The sequence below is a fragment of the Rhinoraja longicauda genome, chromosome 29 (assembly GCF_053455715.1).
Source record: "Rhinoraja longicauda isolate Sanriku21f chromosome 29, sRhiLon1.1, whole genome shotgun sequence".
NCBI lineage: Eukaryota > Metazoa > Chordata > Chondrichthyes > Rajiformes > Arhynchobatidae > Rhinoraja > Rhinoraja longicauda.
The window spans coordinates 22,306,116-22,326,076 of record NC_135981.1 but is presented as its reverse complement, the minus strand read 5'-3'; the positions used below and the strand labels follow the sequence as shown (position 1 = coordinate 22,326,076).

At 42.8% G+C, this 19,961-nt stretch overlaps 1 protein-coding gene across 2 annotated transcripts in view; it reads left to right on the top strand.

Moving 5' to 3' along the window:
- Nucleotides 1-19,961, top strand: part of LOC144607775 (acid-sensing ion channel 2-like) — a 1,151,036-nt gene that overhangs the window by 1,119,780 nt on the left and 11,295 nt on the right. The window lies entirely within an intron of this gene.

The window sequence follows — 19,961 nt, the reverse complement described above, 5'->3', positions numbered from 1 at the left end:
TATGATCAAATCAAGCAAATCAAGTGAACATCGCACAATGGTGGAGGAACCTCGTGGGTCAGGCAGCATCTACGGAGGGAAAATAAGAGACACAGTTTCAGTCTGAGGCCTTTGTCAAGTCTGAAGTACAGGCGAGATGGCTGGAGTGTGGGTGAAGTGAAGGTGTGAGACAAGAGGGGGAAGGGATAGGTAGATCTAGTATTTAGTTTTAGTTTTAGAGATACAGCACGGAAACAGGCCCTCCTGCGAGTCCACGCCAACCATCAAACCCCGCACACTAACGCTATCCTACACATGCAAGGGACAATTTACAATTTTACCAAACCAATTAGCCTACAAACCTGTACATCTTTGGGGCGTGGGAGGAAACTGCAGCACCCGGAGAAAACCCAAGCAGGTCACGGGGAGAACGTACAAACTCCGTACAGGCAGCACCCACAGTCAGGATTGAACCCGGGTCTCTGGCGCTGTAAGGCAGCAACTCTACCGCCGCGCCACCGTGCCGCACTAGATGTGGAGGAGTTGATCCTAGGAGTGGAGGAGATGAGATGGGGGGAGGAAGCGAAGAGTGGAGATATCGGTAAAAGCTGGAGAAGACAGATGGTGGAATCTATTGTGTCTACAGTCTTCTGTGTCTCCACTCGACAACTGTTGCCCACCTTTTACTCTGCCTCCAGATATCGTGAATTATCTTTGTGTTTGCTACAATAACAAACACTTTAGAAATGTGTACTATCTATTACCTCCATTTCAAATGAATCCATAGACATAAGAATGTGCAAATAATCTGCAATATTGTTGAAAATAGAAGCAAAAGAACCCCATCTCGTTTGTGAAAGTTATTGAAGGTGTCGTTACATAGATTAGCAGCTGTGGGAATGAGCCTACTAATTACCTTTTATTAATGCATAGATGTTTATCACACATGGATGAGATAATTTGCCACTATAAAGGTGCCATTAAATCACTTAATCTCATTGACATTAATACTGCACAATCTAATTTCTGTTATAGTTATTTGGAACGTTATTAAAATAGGTACTTCCCTCAGAATGCCTTTTTTAAATGAAATATGTTTTTCATGCACTCAGACTCTGTGAAGGAACTATTCCTGTGGTGAACAGGGCTGGAAAAAAGGCAGCCACAGGTACTACAGGGATATAGGAAGAAAATAATAATCCAATTTGGATTTCATGGATCATTAGGCCCAATAAACCATGTTAATATTTATGTTTCACTTAACTCACCGGCCAGTAAATTTCCAATAACTCCTTTCATATTTTCACTCAGCAACTCATCTCATTGTTCAATTCACATCAACTACTCATGGGTCAATGTTTATCCTGAATTTTGATTATGATTTGTGTCAATCGTACATCCCTGCCCCCCAATGTACGTTGAGATAGCAGAAGGCTATTATAACAACATACAGGGTGGCACGGTGGCGTAGCAGTAGAGCTACTGCCTTACAGTGCCAGAGACCCGGGTTCAATCCTGACTACGGGTGCTTGGCTGTACGGAGTTTGTACGTTCTCCCCATGACTTGCGTGGGGTTTCTCCGGGATCTTCGGTTTCCTCCCACTCTCTAAAGACGTACTGGTTTGTAGGTTAATTGGCTTGGTATAAATGTAAAATTGTCCCTAGTTAGTTAGTTTAGTATATTTGTCATTCCACTCCTTACAGATCATGCAACGAATGGGACGAAACAGAGCGCCTCCAGGGGCCATAGTGCAACACAGATGCAAAACATATAGACAGGGGATGACAGTGCAGTACAATACAATACAGTACAATACAATTAAACAGTGCAATACAATACAATACATATAGACAGGAGATAGTGTGAGCAGGGTTGTGTTAATATGCGAGGATTGCTAGTCGGTGCAGACTCGATGGGCCGAAGGGCCAGTTTCTGCGCTGTATCTCTAAACTAAACTAAACTTAACTAAACAGAGCAACATACCAATCTAATCACAAAATGCTGGAGTAACTCAGCAGGTCAGGTAGCATCTCAGGAGAGAAGGAATGGGCAATGTTTTGGGTCGAGACTCTTCTTCAGACTGATGTCAGGGGGCGGGACAAAGGAAGGATATAGGTTGAGACAGGAATACAGTGGGAGATCTGGGAAGGGGGAGGGGAAGAGAGGGACAGAGGAACTATCTAAAGTTGGAGAAGTCAATGTTCATACCACTGGGCTGCAAGCTGCCCAGGCGAAATATGGGGTGCTGTTCCTCCAATTTCCGGTGGGACTCACTATGGCACTGGAGGAGGCCCATGACAGAAAGGTCAGACTGGGAATGGGAGGGGGAGTTGAAGTGCTCAGCCACCGGGAGATCAGATTGGTTAATGCGGACTGAGCGCAGGTGTTGACCAAAGCAATCGCCGAGCCTGCCTTTGGTTTCGCTGATGTAAATAAGTTGACAGAGGTTCACCTGCACCTCCTCCAACCTCATCTAAAGTCCTCTCTTTAACATACCAATGTATATTGGATCACATTGTTCTCAAAGAAATATCTTAATGAGATCTGATATGTGGGTCATTTAGATAACAAATGTTTTGATAATGTTAAAACAAAGTCTATTAGGTCATTCCCTAGGCTTTTAGAGAAATGAAGTCCTGTTCAATCTTTTCAAGACATGCTTGTTTGTAGGTTAATCAGCCACTGTAAATTCCCTCTATTGTATAGAGAGTGTATGTGAAGATGAGATAACATAGAACTAGTGTGTGAACGGATGACCGATGGTCAGTGTGGACTCAGTGGGCCGAAGGGCCTGTTTCCATGCTATATCCCTAAACTAAAGTAAATGTTATATAAATGTACAGCATAGAAACGCCCTAAGGTCTTCCGTGTCTATGAAACCATCATGCTATTTTGTTTGGAAATCTACAAATATTCTTCAGAAATCTATCTTGGAAGCCTAACACTTGGAAATATATATCGAAACAAAGAACTGCAGATGCTGGTTTATACCAAGGATAGACACAAACTGCTGGAGTAGTAACTTAGTGGGTCAGGTAGCATCTCTAGAGAAATAAGCATGGGTTGGGAACCTTCCTTCAGAAGGTTTGCCAAAGGGTCCCGATCTGAAACGTCACCAACCCTTTTTTCTCCAGAGATGCTGCCTGACCCACTGAGTTACTCCAGCACTTTGTATCTACTTGGCAATCTAACCTTGAGATCCTTGGAATACTTATAAAGCAGAGGTTTTACCTGGCATTTTAATAACTTGATCAAGTGTTTTGAGGAGGTGACAAAGGTAACCAATGAAGGTAGGGCAGTGGATGTTATTTACATGGATTTAGTAAGGCATTTGATAAAGTCTGCCATGGTAGGCTGATCCAGAAGATTAAGATGCACTGGATGTTCAGTGACATGATTGTATGTGTTCAGAACCGGCTTACTGATAGAAGACACTATCAGGATGGTGGTGGAAGGTAATATTCAGGCTGGAGGTCTGTGACCTGTGGAGTTCTGCCTGATCGGTGCTGGGACCTCTGCTGATTGTGATGTATATAAATGACTTGGATATAAATGAAGACGGGTCAGTTAGTATGTTTGCAGATGACACCAAGATTGCTGGTTTCATGGACTGTGGGGAAGGCCGTCAAAGCATGCATTGGAATATAGATCAGCTATAGAAATGGGCGGAGAAAAAGCTGATGGAGTTTAATCTGAGCAAGAGTGAAGTGTTGCTCTTTGGGAGCTTGAATGTAAGAGGAAAATAAACAATTAATGGCATGGCCTTCACAACATTGATTTACAGAGCGATCTTGGGGCCCAAGTCTATAACTACCTGAAAGTGGCAACACAAGTAGATCAAGTGGTAAGGAAGACATATAGTATGATTGCCTTCATTAGTCGGGGCATTAAGTATAAGAGTCAGGAAGTCATGATGCAGCTTTATAGGATTTTTGTTAGGCTGCGTTTAGAGTATCACGTGCAGTTCTGGTTGGCCCATTACAGGAAGGATGTGGAGGCATGAGAAAGGGTGCAGAGGAGGTTTACCAGAATTATGCCTGTATTAGGGGCTATTAACTGCAGGCATAGGTTGGACAGACTTAGATTGTTTTCTCTGGAACACCAGAGATTGCAGGGAGACCTGACAGAAGTACTTAAAATTATGGGAGACAGGATGGAAAAAAATCATATACCAGAGGGCGTGGCTTTAAGGTGAGACAGGAAGCTTGAAGGCGATATGCTTGGCAGGGGTGGTGAGTGCCTGGACTACACTGCCAGGGTTGGTGGTTGAGGTCGAGACAACCGTGGCGTTTAAGAGATGTGTGGAGATGCATTTGGATGTGCAGGGAATGGTGGGATTTGGATTATGTGCAGGCAGATAAGATTTGATCTCGGCATCATGTTCGACACAGGCATTGTGGACCAAAGGGCCTGTTCCTATGTTGTATTTTTCTAGGTTCGTTGTTATATGACATAATGTTAATAATGACCACTCATTTTATTGGAAAATATGAAAATATTGAATGGATATTGTGAACATTTTTTTTTTAAATTTCCATTTGGATTCCGGTTCATGATGTTTATCAAACAATTCAAAAACATATCAGCCGTCAGCACTATATGAAGATTAATTGGGCCAGGCTGCATATTAATAAATAAATGTTAATTAGTTAAAGATTATTTTCCTTTACTGAAGATTGCAGCAATGGCAATCCCCGCAAAGGTCACACAGATAGATCAGTCTTTGTCTGTCCGATGTCAACACACGAGCCTTTATACACAAATACTCAATGTTCATGTTTAAAAACAGATATGAAGCTACAGCATGACATTATAGCAGATATTAAAAGATCTGAAGCCAATAAAAGACTGCTGCCATAAGCATTTAAACAAAAAAATCACTGAAGCATTTGTTAGCATTTCTGTATTTTCATGCATTGATTTAGATTTAGAGATACAGCGCAGAAACAGGCCCTTCGGCCCACCGGGTCCGCGCCGCCCAGCGATCCCCGCACATTAACACTATCCTACACACACCAGGGACAATTTTTTTTAAACATTTGCCCGGCCAATTAACCTACATACCTGTACGTCTTTGGAGTGTGGGAGGAAACCGAAGATCTCGGAGAAAACCCACGCAGGTCACGGGGAGAACGTACAAACTCCGTACAGACGGCACCCGTAGTCAGGATCGAACCTGAGTCTCCGGCGCTGCATTCGCTGTAAGGCAGCAACTCTACCGCTGCGCCACCGTGATTTACATGATTCATTACGTTTTGTTTTTATTCATTGAACTTGCTTTTTTTTTCTATTATCTATTGAGTATTGTGTTTGTAAACCTGTTGTGCTGCTGCTGCAAGTAAGAATTTCATTGTTCCGTTCCGGTACATATGTATAAAACACTCTTGACTCCTGAATTATCAACGTATAAATAAACAAATTAGTTTTTAGACATACAGCCCTTCGGCCCACTGAATCTGTGCCGACCAGCGATTCCCACCCACTAACACACTAGACACAATTTACAATTATACCAAGTTAAATAGTCTACAAACTTGCATGTCTTTGGAGTGTGGGAGGAAACTGGAGCTCCCAGGGAAAACCCACGCTGGTCACAGGTAGAAAGTAGAAACTCTAAACACATAGCACCCTTAGTCAGGATCGAACCTGGGTCTCTGGCGCTGTGAGGCAGCAACTCTACCGCTGCGCCACCGTGCCGCCCTAAATTAGATACTGCCACATCCAGTGCGTAATAATTGATACTTGGATATGATGAATTTGCCACAGGTTTGAAAATGCCGTTGTTACTGATTATAAAAACTATTAGATGTAATGCTCAGATGCACAGCTTAGAGTTATTATGAAACATTACCAAAAAGACCTTGGCACCGTGATAACATCCTGAGGTATGTTGGCTGGGACATTTATTTTTTATTGCCTTTCTAGTCATATCGCTAATAAAGTGCATTCTGGTGAACTGAATATGTTTCATGAGTCCCTGATGCATTGTGATCCTGGCAGCACCATACCAGAGTTTAACTCAAAATTTAACAAGAAGCCGACAGGCATTTAAGAGCAGAGTTGTTACAAGAGAAAAAATAGGAAAGTTTGTGCTAAAGTTTCTCCCTTTGCCTAAGTGTCTATTTTGACTTACATTCACTGCTGCCAGTAGCACGCTTCAGGCCTTGTATGGATGTGAAAATAAGTAAAGGTAAAACGAAGACAAGATGACAACATTTCATTTGATTTTGCCTTGCTCTCGGTCTGTCTGTCTCGCCTCAGAAGTGCTGGAGAGGTTGAGCAGATGCCCTAGATGAGTAAAGTATTGTGCAGCACGGAACGGCACCAGGTTTATCAAGTCATTTTTCTCCATAGTTAATGTACACTGTAGCCTACATAGCCTCCATCCAATTCACTTCATCACTGAAGAGTAAAAGTTCCACCAACTTTTTCCCTTTATCTTCCCCCAGGAGAAAAAGTAACAAATAGATTTCCAGCAAACTTTGGGCACAGTGGCGCAGCGGTAGAATTTCTGTTTTTCAGCACCAGAGAACTGGGCTCGATCTTCACCACAGGCGCTGTCTGTACCGAGCAAAGATACGAGAGGAACAAGATGGACCACTCCGTTGAAATCGCCTATACTGAAGTGTAGCACGCAAAGGAGCCATTTTAGTAGGCAAAACTCGCCGTTCGTTATTCCTCTCACAGTGTAATCAGTGTTTTGGGGGAACAGTATGTGTGATGATACCATTAAAATGCAGAATATATCTCATCTATCAATTCACAGATTTTTATTATTTTTCTTTTAAAATCTTTCTGCATGTTTCTGCCTACTAAAATGGCGTCATGACATTTTAACGAGTTTTTAGGGTCGAGTGGTCTATCTTGTTCCTCTGGTATCTTTGGTATGGAGTGTGCACATTCTCCCTGTCACTGTGTGGGTTTTCTCCGGGTGCTCCAGTTTCATCCAACATTCCACAGATGTGCAGATTTGTAGGTTAATTGGCCTCTGTAAAAATTGCCCGCCGTGTGTAGGATAGAACTAGTGTATGGATGCCTCGTTGGTCAGTGCAGACTGGGTGGGCCGAAGGGCCTGTTTCTATGCGGTATCTCTAAGCTATACATTCTATATCATTCATTCTAAATTAGTTATCATCTTTCCAAAGATAGGTTTGATGTATTGGGATTACAGGAACCATCTTAGCAGCGTAGGTTTACTAGGTTAATTCCTGGAATGGCGGGACTGTCGTATGTTGAAAGATTGGAGCGACTAGGCTTGTATACACTGGAGTTTAGAAGGATGAGAAGGGATCTTATCGAAACTGCTGTTTAATAAGATCATCTCAGAAAAGTTGACATCGCCGAACATCATGATGGATATAGATCACCTAACATGTAGATTTATTTTTTGGCCAGATGTTTATCTGCACTTTATGAACTTACAAACATCTAAAATAGGAATTGATTACTCAACCCCAAAACTGTTCTGCTGTTTAATAAGATCATGGCTGACAATTATAATCTCAAATTCATATTCCCTTGTACCCACAGTAATCTTTCACCCCTTGGCTACTCTCGTATAGTCCACCTCTGCCTTGACTACTTCCACTGACCTTCCAGAATAAGAGTTCCAAAGACTAAGGGTGGCACAGCGGCAGAGTTGCTGCCTTACAGCGCCAGAGATCCGGATTCAATCCTGACCACGGGTGCCGTCTGCACAGAGTTTGTACGTTCTCCCCGTGACCTTTATTTGTTTTTTCTCCGTAATTCCCAGTTTCCTCCCACACTCCACAGACGTACAGGTTTGCGGGTTAATTGGCTTGGTATAACAGTAAATTGTCCCAAGTGTGGGTAGGATAGTGTGAGTGTGTGGGGATCACTTGTCGGTGGGCCGATGGGCCTGTTTCCGTGCAGTATCTCTAAAGTAAACTAAACTAGACTCATGGCGCTCTGAGAAAGAGAGAGAAAATGACCTTTTCTTTGTCGTAAATTGGCAATATCTTATTTTTAAAGAGTAGCCTCTGGTGCTGGAGTCTCGCACAAGAGGAAATATCCTCTCCACATCCATCTAGTCCTGACCACGTAGGATCATACGTCACTCTTCTAAATTCCAGTATTCAAATAAAGATACAACCTTTGCCTGTCCGACCTTCCTTCATAAGCCAACCTGCACATTCCGCCTTTTAGCTAAATAAATCTTTGTTGAACTGGTTTCAATGCATTTATCCCGCTGAGTTACTCCAGCTTGTTGTGTCCTATATTCCTTCCTCTGGCTTCACATTTCACAGCTCTTATGTCCTTATCTCCTTGTCTCACACTGTTCAACTCAGGCCTTTGTCCACCCATCTGCCAATTGAAATCCTCCCTCACCTGTATCCACCTATCACTTGCCAGTCTTTGTCCCGCCTCCCACCTCTCATCCAGCTTTCTCCCCCCGACTACAATCAGTCTGAAGAAGGATCCTGACCCCGAACATCGCCTGTCCATGTTCTCCAGAGATGCTGCCTGACCACACCTGGAGTACTGTGTGCAGTTTTGGTCTCCAAATTTGAGGAAGGATATTCTTGCTATTGAGGGCGTGGTTAATTCCCGGAATGGTGGGACTGTCATATGTTGAAAGACTGGAGAGACTAGGCTTGTATACACTGGAATTTAGAAGGATGAGAGGAGATCTTATCGAAACGTATAAGATTATTAAGGGGTTGGACACGTTAGAGGCAGGAAACATGTTCCCAATGTTGGGGGAGTCCAGAACAAGGGGCCACAGTTTAAGAATAAGGGGTAGGCCATTTAGAACTGAGATGAGGAAAAAAGTTTTAGTCAGAGAGTTGTGAATCTGTGGAATTCTCTGCCTCAGAAAGCAGTGGAGGCCAATTCTCTGAATGCATTCAAGAGAGAGCTGGATAGAGCTCTTAAGGATAGCGGAGTCAGGGGGTATGGGGAGAAGGCAGGAACGGGTACTGATTGAGAATGATCAGCCATGATCACATTGAATGGCGGTGCTGGCTCGATGGGCCAAATGGCCTCCTCCTGCACCTATTGTCTATTGTCTATTGACCCACTGAGTTACTCCAGTTTCCAGGTAGTTATTTCCAATTGAAAGTAAATTGTGTGGGAAGGAACTGCAGATGCTGGTTTAAACCGAAGATAGACTCAAAAATTTGGAGTAACTCAGCGGGACAGGCAGCATCTCTGGAGAGAAGGAAAGGGTGACATTTCGGGTCGAGACCCTTCTTCAGACTAGTCCTAAAGGAAATGAGAGATATAGATGATGATGTAGAGAGAGATAAAGAACAATGAATGAAAGATATGCAAAAATTGCTATAGGTATGAGAAGACTTTATGTGCGGTCATATATCAGCTGCAACACAGGGAAATTATCATAAATCATAATAGATTTGGTTTGAAGTTTCCATTTATAAATGAATGTTCCTAGATTAAACCATTCATCTTGCTTCTTGCCTTTTTTTCCCCCGAAGGTTTTAATGCACCACCTTTCTTCATTAGCACTGCCTTCTCAATCTGTTTTAGCTGGTATTTTTCAACAGTATTGTAATGTTTGGACTTATCATTCATGCCTCATGTTTTACTTAGAGATATTGCATGAAATATAACTGTCTCTTATACATCTATACAATGACCTTCATACATTTTACTTCCGCCATCTAGAAACAAGACATAAATGTTAATATTTCTATTCTTAACATTCCTTGACTTGTGAAAGGGCAAAGGGAGCAGTTTTTCATGTCCAAAATTTTAGAGGACATTTTTTTCAATTCTCTTTTTTCCATTAAAGAGGAATTATTTGCAAAACAATTTTTAATTCCACCAGCCAGAAATTTTGGATGGCAATTTTTTGAAAGATTTGAAGGGACTCATTGCACCAGAGATTCAAATCCAGTGTTTGGATTTGCCCTCAAGCTCATGGGATCTAGATATCCTGCAGAGAGTGACTATTCAGCAAAGATACTAGAGGAACAAGATAGACCACTCTACCCTAAAAACCATAGTATGTCATGGCGCCATTTTAGTAGGCAGAAACTTACAGAATCATTTTAAAAGGAAAATAACAAAAATCTGTGAATTGATAGATGAGATATATTCTGCATTTTTATGGTATCATCACACATACTGTTCCCCCAAAACACTGATTACACTGCGAGAGGCATAACAAATGGCGGGTTTTGCCTACTAAAATGGCTGACGTTACGCTCCTTTGCATACTACACTTCAGTATACGCGATTTCAACAGTGCGGTCCATCTTGTTCCTCTAGTATCTTTGCTATTCAGCCCATTGTCACTGCTCTGGGATTTTCTAAGAGCTGGCTAGTGTATCATATTCCTGTGCGAGGAAGGGTCTCGACCCGAAACGTCACCCATTCCTTCTCTCCTGAGATGCTGCCTGACCTGCTGAGTTACTCCAGCATTTTGTGAATAAATACCTTCGATTTGTACCAGCATCTACAGTTATTTTCTTATATTCCTGTGCTCTTACGCTATGCCTTGCCAATAACTCCTTTCAAAATATATGGCTCCTTCCCTGCCGGAAGGTACCATTCATTAAGATTGAATTAAAGATTATTGAATTATAGAAAAGTCTCATCTCCACACTTGCTTTTCTGGTAATTACCTTTACCTTCAAGCTCTTACTTGAAAAAGATATTTGTCAATGACCACACAACAAATTGGGTTCTTAAATAACCAATCCCAACGATTAGCTCTCCAGCTGAGGGATTTACAATCGTATGAGAACAAGCTTCTTGGAAAAACAAAGCTGTGAGATTTATTCTATTTAGTTTGGTTAGTTTAGAGATACTGCATTGAAACAGGCCTACCGAGTTCTATGTCATCCCATTTTTTCATCCATCCTCTACACACTAGGGACAATTTACAGAGGCCGATTGACCCACAAATCCGCACGTCTCTGGGATGTAGAAGGAAACCATAGCTCCAGTAGGAAACCCACGCGGTCACAGGGAGAACGTACAAACTCCACACAGACCGCGGCCAAGGTCAAAATCGAACCCTGGGTTTCTGCCACTGTGCCACCCTACTGCATGTGTGGAGTGTCGAGAATTCCTTTTTAGAATATGGTATTAAACATTCAGGCGATCACGGATTCCAGCAATCAGTGGTCTGGCTCAGAAAGCCCATTATCGTCCAAAGTTTTGCTTGGTCGGCACAAGTATGAACTGCTCACTGCGATGCATTCACTGCTAACAAACAAATACAAATAAATAGAACACCTCCCTTAACTTATATGTCTGGTCAAGATGAAAGTGGTAATTCCTGAATCACTCTGTATCTCCACAGTTCTACCAGATGAATGATTCCATGCTTAAACATTGGTTTATATGCGATTACTCTATCTTGTCTTGATTGCTCATTGGCAAGTGATTCATCTTGTTCAGTATCTAAAGTGCAGTAAGAAATGCGCCCATTCATCAGTCTGCCTTTGCTGATCAAAACTTCTTCAATCTTCACTGAATATAAAAACAGTTACATGGCTAGATTGTCCCTTAAACATTTGCCCACATAGAGGGCAGTTCAAAAGTGTGCCCTATATCAATGTAACTGAAATGCATTAAAAAATATGGCCGCCCCCCCCCCCCCCCCCCCCCACATCTATTTCTTCCTCCCCCTCTCCCTCCACCCACAATCCTTCCTCTGGCTTCACAATTCGCAGCTCTTCAATCCTTTTGTCTCACATCTTTTGTTTTAGTCCCTGGCCTTTGTTCCAACGATCTGCCCCAACCAGCCCCCCCCCCCCCCAACCCCACCACCTGCCATTGCCTGTATTCATTTATTACCTGTCATGCTTTGTCCCGCCTCTCCTCTCTCCCAGCTTTCTACCCACTCCCCCCCCCCCCCCCACTCCAGTCTGAAGAAGTGTCTCAACCGAAACGTCACCCATCCATGTTCTCCAGAGGTGCTACCTGACCGGCTGAGTTACTCCAGCACTCTGTGTCCTTTTTTACAAGCTGAATAGTAATGTTAGTTATCTATGGATATTTTATTGAGTAAATGCCCAATTTAAAAAACTGCTTCATTAAGCATTTTTACTGTTTATTTTTCTGAAATAAACAAAATAATGATACAGTCATAGAAGCTTTTCTAAAGGATTACTGTGACTTGTGGACATTTAGGTGAACTGAGTTAGTTCATTAATTAGTTTAGTTTATTGTCACGTATTCCAAAGTACAGTGAAAAGCTTTCTGTTGCGTGCTATCCAGTCAGCGGAAAGACTATACATGACTGTACATGACTGTACATGATTACAATCGAGCCATCCACAGTACACAGATACAGAATAAAAGGAGTAACGTTTCGTAGAAGTGCTGCTGTTTGAGTAGAAGTTTAAAAGAGTGGAGTGATTATAATGAGTGATTGGAGATCCACTTCTAAGCCCAGCATGCACAGAGTCGCTTGGCTTGGGTGCCATCTTGGGTATGTGCCAAGTGGGTATGTAACCGTTGCAATTCTGAGAAGGAGATTGGACTATTTCTCCACCAGAATGGATATATTAAGACGTACCCGAAATATTTGGAAAAGGTGGAAATCCGGGTTTGCACCGACCAGTGATCCCCGCACACTAACACTATCCTACACACACTAGGGACAATGTACATTTATACCAAGCCAATTAACCTACAAACCTGTACGTCTTTGGGTTGTGGGAAGAAGCCGAAGATCTCGGAGAAAACCCATGCGGTCACGGGGAGAACGTACAAACTCCATCACTCCCAACCCTTCCGAATTTGGCAGAAAGTTTCCGCTTTCTTATTTCAGTTCCGCCATTCCGATTTCACCTCACATTTTTCCGCAAAACAGTCAGTAATTGCAATTTGTCAAGTCAGCCACTAGAGGTCGCTAGGGGTTCCGCGAGAAATCCCCCGCGCCCTGGAAATGTGGCACCTAGGCTGGGCAAGGCAGCCAATCTCGACCTCATCGGGACTTCCATGGCCGATCGGTGGGATAAATTTGCGACCTGCGGCTGGAGCTCTGGAACTCCAGCCCAGCTGGAGCCAGCACATCTATCCCCATAGCCAACTTCCTTGGCCTGCTGGATAAACCAGCAAAGCTCTGGAACCAAGAGTGCCATAAAATCAATGGTGGAACTTTAGTGAGTAAATATCAAATTGAAGTGCAAGATTATATAACTATATTAATTAATTAAGACGAGGTTAAAATATAAATCACAGCAGAAAAGCCAATTACCACCTTTTTGGACTGATTATCAATTAATGTGCGAATTTACTTCAACAAGTACTTCCGTATACTTTGTCGAGTCGCATATATCAACTCTTTCTTCATAACTTAGTCATACGTCTTAGGACTATTGTTCCTTTATTCAATACCAACAGAATTGGGATGTGTAAGGAAAAAGCAAAATAGAAAAAACAAAACAATTATTTCTTTGTGTTGGAAAAAGTATCTCTGTTCAATAACCTTTCTATAAATAGCAGAATATACTCATGATAGTCCTGACATTGTACATGTAGTCCAAGAACTACAGACTGTTGGAAATAATAGTAGTTTTTCACACGTGAATGTAACGCAACGCGTATGCGCATTTGGCGTGCATACTTTTTTTTGCTGAAAAGTTGCATTACGCGCCATATTATGAATTTTGATGTAGAATTCTGAATTTTGGACATCAAAGTGATGAATTTGTAATAACAAATGTTGGGAGGTCTGAAACTCTGTACAGACAGCACCTGCACAGTCAGGATCGAACCCGAGTCTCCGACGCTGTAAACGCTGTAAGGTAGCGAATCTACCGCCGTGCCACCATGCTGCACAGAATACTGTTCTGTATATTTTATGGAAAGCCCTTAGCTTTGAGAAAATGAAATAAATAAGACTGCCTGTTTAGTGTCCCTTGTGATAATGGAGAGTAATTAACTGCAACTGAATATTGCTCATCATCTGCTCTCAGCCAAGCCACTTGATACAAAGACTCTTATTGTTGATGTAGCAGCTTGTAATTATAATTATAATTAAAACACAAAGTGCAGGAGGAACTCAGTGGGTCAGGCAGCATCTGGGGAAGGAATGGACAGACAATGTTTCAAGAGTTTGAGCTGAAGAACTTTGTGATTTTGTTCCAAATTGATAAGACCATCCTGACCATACAAATTGATAGGACCATCCTGACTGGAACTGCAAAATTGAGTGTAGGCATGAGGCTGAACCCAGAATTTAGCAGTTCTCCTGGCTCAGTAAGGTAGACATAAGGAAGGCAAAGTTGGTGTGAAATACCAATGAGTGGTTTAATTGTGGAGACCATGCAGAAGAACAGTGACATCCAGATGTTCATTGAAAGGTAGAATGTTGCAATGAGCACTGATGCGACTATTCGACTGGGTCTGTTCATTCAGGAGGTGTTGAATTGGCTGCAAAGAGGCCTATTACCAAGGCATGTTTCATTGTAGTGGAGTGAACCACCAGCCAGGATCAAACTGTGGGTGAAGATGGAGTAACAGTTAATGGCACGCCACCATAGTCACGAACAGCAGCTGCAGGGACATTCTTGCCATAGAGGGAGTACAGAGAAGGTTCACCAGATTGATTCCTGGGATGGCAGGACTTTCATATGAAGAAAGACTGGATAGACTCGGCTTGTACTCGCTGGAATTTAGAAGATTGAGGGGGGATCTTATAGAAACTTACAAAATTCTTAAAGGGTTGGACAGGCTAGATGCGGGAAGATTGTTCCCGAAGTTGGGGAAGACCTGAACAAGAGGACACAGTTTGAGGATATGGGGGAAGTCTTTTAGGACCGAGATGAGAAAGTTTTTTTTCACAAAGAGAGTGGTGAGTCTGTGGAATTCTCTGCCACAGAAGGTAGTTGAGGCCAGTTCATTGGCTATATTTAAGAGGGAGTTAGATGTGGCCCTTGTGGCGAAAGGGATCAGGGGGTATGGAGAGAAGGCAGATACTGAGTTGGATGATCAGCCATGATCATATTGAATGGCGGTGCAGGCTCGAAGGGCCGAATGGCCTACTCCTGCACCTATTTTCTATGTTTCTATGTTTAAGACCGTATCGGCACAAGGACATAATCCAACGATTCAAGGAAGAGGCATTGCGCTGTTTCAAATCAGACCCATCATGTCGAGCACTTTGCACACGTGCAAAATCAGCGGCCGCTTGAGCGATGCGCTTACACCGGCTCGATATCCATCTTGCTCGGCAGAGCAGCACTTTGTTTACCTTTGCAGTTGTTATTGATTTATAAGCATCAAGAAGAAAGTTGATGAATAGTCACACAGAACAGCTGAAAAGGTGATTTTCTGCTTGAGGAGTCTAGCAGATTTCAAGTGACACTGCGGAGAACACAGAATAGACTCTCCGAAGATATCTGACACAAACGTGATGCCTTCTGATTCCCAACATCATCTCTTGTCACTTAGTAGTTCTCAGTTACTTTCTGGCACTTAAGATTAATTGTCACTCCGCTACTTCCTTCTTATTACAGCAGCTCTCGGACTCTGATCTGAGTAAACCCAAAGTGGGTAATGAGAGACTTTCTTATTTTACTTGTTTTCCTTTCCCCCGAATCCCTGGTTCTGATTCTAACTTTGGCTCAAATTAGGATGACGGAGTTTTGGCTTCAGTTTAATATTTACCCCCTGCAGCGTAACTCCCAGAATTCATAACCATTCGCACTTAACTGGAAAGCTGAACCAAAACCCGGTATTTCTGTGAATTAATGTCTGAGAAATCAGCCAGAAGCCAATTTAAACGGGCAATATGGCTTTTAAATTATTGCCGGACCACCTGGCCGTTGTTTACTGTTTTATCTCACGAGCTGCAGGCGAGTCTTTAGATTTGCCAAGGTCTGGAGTCTCCCCTTGACCGTCACGGTGGGAGAGGTGATGGGGAGGATGGAGCTTCTGAGGAAAGACATTCTTGCCATAGAGGGAGTTTAGAGAAGGTTCACTAGATTGATTCCTGGGATGGCAGGACTTTCATATGAAGAAAGACTGGATAGACTTGGCTTGTACTCGCTAGAATTTAGAAGATTGAGGGGGGATCTTATAGAAACTTACAAAATTCTTAAGGGGTTGGACAGGCTAGATGCAGGAAGATTGTTCCCGATGTTGGGGAAGTCCAGAACAAGGGGTCACAGTTTAAGGATAAGGGGGAAGTCTTTTAGGACCGAGATGAGAAAGGTTTTTTTCACACAGAGAGTGGTGAATCTGTGGAATTCTCTGCCACAGAAGGTAGTTGAGGCCAGTTCATTGGCTATATTTAAGAGGGAGTTAGATGTGGCCCTTGCGGCTAAAGGGATCAGGGGGTATGGAGAGAAGGCAGGTACGGGATACTGAGTTGGATGATCAGCCATGATCATATTGAATGGCGGTGCAGGCTCGAAGGGCTGAATGGCCTACTCCTGCACCTATTTTCTATGTTTCTATGTGTCCTGGTGTTGCCAGGCCAGTTTCCAACGTGCCAGGAACTGGGGATGGGGGGACATTTCAGTTGCCTGGTACATCCGGATTGCCAGTCCCGAATCATGGTGGGAGCATGGGGACCACACGAATGTATCAGGAGCAGTGGCATGCACTGATTCCCCCACAAACAAGGAAGATAAGGTTACATTTGTAACTTGCGATCATTTATTATTTTTTACTGTTAAATATTTCTGTCACCTTTCCATTCTTTGATCGCCACCATGCAACGACTTTGCAAATAAATAGCATGTCTTTCATTCAACAATACTGGAGCGATCAACTAGCAGCAATGCAAAGAAATTAATCTTCCCTTTTCTCCATGTAAGCTCAACAACATGACTTTTGAGGAGGGAAAACCACTTGCACGAACTTTTACTCACATTATTTTCAGGAGGAAAACTTTTTGAAGAACAAATGGCTCTCGGCGTAATTAAATGTGCTCATTGAATGCGACGGTGTCTGTTCTTAGTCCACGGATTCTTTTGAGCGTCTCAACCCTTATTCAGTGGAGATCACTCTTGCGTTTGAGTCCGAAGGTCATGGATTTGTGCTTCACTCCAGAGAAATCATCACATTATCCAAGCTGACATTTTTGTTCGGGCCTGGGGGAGAGTGCCTTCGTGACTTTCAAATGAGATGTCAGCGGAGGCTTCATCTGTCCTCTCAAATGACTGTAAAAGATGTCCAGCCACTCTTTTAATTAGAGACGTGTGGTTCTCGTGATTAATACTGACCCCCTCATCTAATGGCAAATAATTAGATTTCCTACCTAGTTATGGTTTTTTATGTGAAATTTATGAGATCTGCCACAATTTGCCGCATGAAAATCTTAAGATGTTCTTAACTGATTAAGGAGTACTTAGTGGTGACCTAAGAGTATGAAACAGAATGTGAATTTGAGGTAAGATAGAAAAGTAGAGAGAACTTTTAAAAACAGGCAAATGGAAGTTTGCAAATGCAGCATTAGATCATATTAGTGAAAGGGCTGTGATTTCTCATGTTAATGTTTATTTTTTACATGAAGTGGAATGCATATAATATTCCATAATAATTCACATTATCTGCTGGGATCTTTGAAAGGGCTTTTCCATCCTTTTCGCAATAGTGGGCCCCAGTGATATCTTGCCATTAATTTTGTTCATCATTAATGTGGCAATAATGATGGACAACGATACAGCCACTCCCTGACTTACAATGAGGGTTACCTTCGTGAACCCTAACGTAAGTCGGATTTCACATAATTTGGAATCACCATCCCCACCCTGTGCCCTAACTAACTCACTGAGAGGATGACCCATCTCAGCGACTTCTGGCTGCATCCAGGGCACTTTCTGCGGCACACGGCCTTCTGGGTAAGTACCACCGCCATTGCTGACTTGAGTTCCATAAGGTCATTAGTCATAGGAGCAGAATTAGGCCATTCGGCCCATCACATCTACGCCACTCAATTATGGCTGATCTATCTCTCCCTCCGAACCCCGTTCTCCTGCCTTCTCCCTATCTTGCCGCTGGTGTACTTCCTGTGGCGCTTGTCCTTCTGGGTAAGCTCAGCTTGTTTCCGATGTAAACTTGAAATTACAAAATGCACGAGGGACTGCAAACCCGCACATCGTTGGGATGTGGGAGGAAACCAGAGCACCCGGAGGAAACCCACATGGACACGGGGAGAACGTGCAAACTCTGGGGCTGGGGCTGAGAACAGAATTCTTCACGTGAGTGTGAGTTTACGTAAGTCGTCCATTGTGTAAGTCAGGGAATGCCTGTATTGACATCACTCTTTCATTGGGGCCTACTGTGAATATACCCAGCAAAGTATATCAACCGCACTTCCAGTGACAATCCCATTGCTTGCAATTAAAGTGGGATCCATACTAAGTGAATTAATTTCATCATTGAAATCTCAGCTTTCTCCTGATGAACGGAAACATGACAAATGCTCCACTTACATTTAGAAAGGATAAGAATTTTAAAAACGGATTTATAGGCCTATTGCGTTAACAAAAGTTGCTGCGAAGGTTTCTTCATGCACTTACTTTGATAGTTAAAGAGTTAATATCAGTGAAATGTCACCAGCAGTTTGGCCTGGACCAGCCACTTCAAAGCTCTGGTCAAGAAAGCACTCCAACGCCTCTACTCCCCGAGAAAGCTCAGGAAATTCGACATGTCTCCGTCAACCCTACCAACTTCTACAGATGAACCTTAGAAAGCTGATGTACCTTATCAGGATGTATCACAGCCTGGTTTGGGAACAGCAACATCCAAGATCGCAAGAAAGTGCAGAGAGTGTGGATGTAGTGCAGACCATCATGCAAACCAACCTCCCTTCCATCGATTCCATTTGCACTTCACGCTGCATCGGCAAGGCCGCCAGCATAAGCAAGGATGAGTCACACTCCCTCATCTCCCCTCTCTCATCAGGCAGCAGATACAAACGTTGGAAAACACATACCCTCCAGATTCAGGAGCAGTTTTGTCCCACCTGTTATCAGGCAACTAAACAGTCCTCTCCCTGACCTCCCATAACCTCATTGTGGACCTTTGAACTTTCTGCCATTGGACTTTATCGAACTTCAATGTTATATCTTTGCACTAAATGCTGTGTCCTTTATCCTTTATCTTGCACTGTGGACGGCTTGATTGTATTGATGGATAGACCGTTTTTGACTGGACAGCACACAAACATAAGCTTTTCACTGCAATTCGGTACACGTGACAATAATATAACAAACAAACAATAAAGCTAAGGTACAGGGAATGGAATATGGTCTAGAGGGTCACAACACAATGGCTCCACAAATTTGTACTTGTATCAGAACCCACAATCAGAACAAACATAGCAGTCCATGTTAGGAGTCCATGTTAATGTATAATGAAGGAATGTGCTCACAATCTTGAAAAGTATGTTGTAATGCATGTAGGTCAGATTGGAGGGAATCACAACTGCACTGCGCTAGATTTTAAATGATATTCTTTTGAGCCCGAGTTTCATAATGCTCAAATCCATAGAAATTCACAACCACTGTTAGGAGACTATAAGAAAAACAGAAAAATCCCACGTGAAATTAATATAGAAGCAGGAGCACTGTGATATTCATGTGGGAGACATTGATTGACCTCTGTCTAATATACTATCTAACATGTTGGATCTGCTGCCTCACAATACCAGAGACTTGGGTTTAACCCTGGCCTCAAGTGCTGTCTGCGTGGAGTTTGCACGTTCTCCCCGTGACCATGCGGGTTTCCTCCGGGGGCTCTGGTTTCCTCCCACATCCCAAAGATGTGCAGGTTTGCAGGTTAATTGGCCTTTGTAAATCGCCCCTGGTGTGTTGGGAGTGGATGAGAAAGTGAGATAGCATAGAACAAGTGATCAATGGAAACGGTGGGCTGAAGGGCCTGTTTCCATGCTGTACCACTAAATTAAAGTAAACTATTGTAACTTTGTGCTCCAAAAGAAAATCGTAGACTGGAGTCAAGTGAGATATTAACATTTTAGAAATCTCAAACCTGCTCCTAAGCTATTTATTCTGGAATTTAATGGATG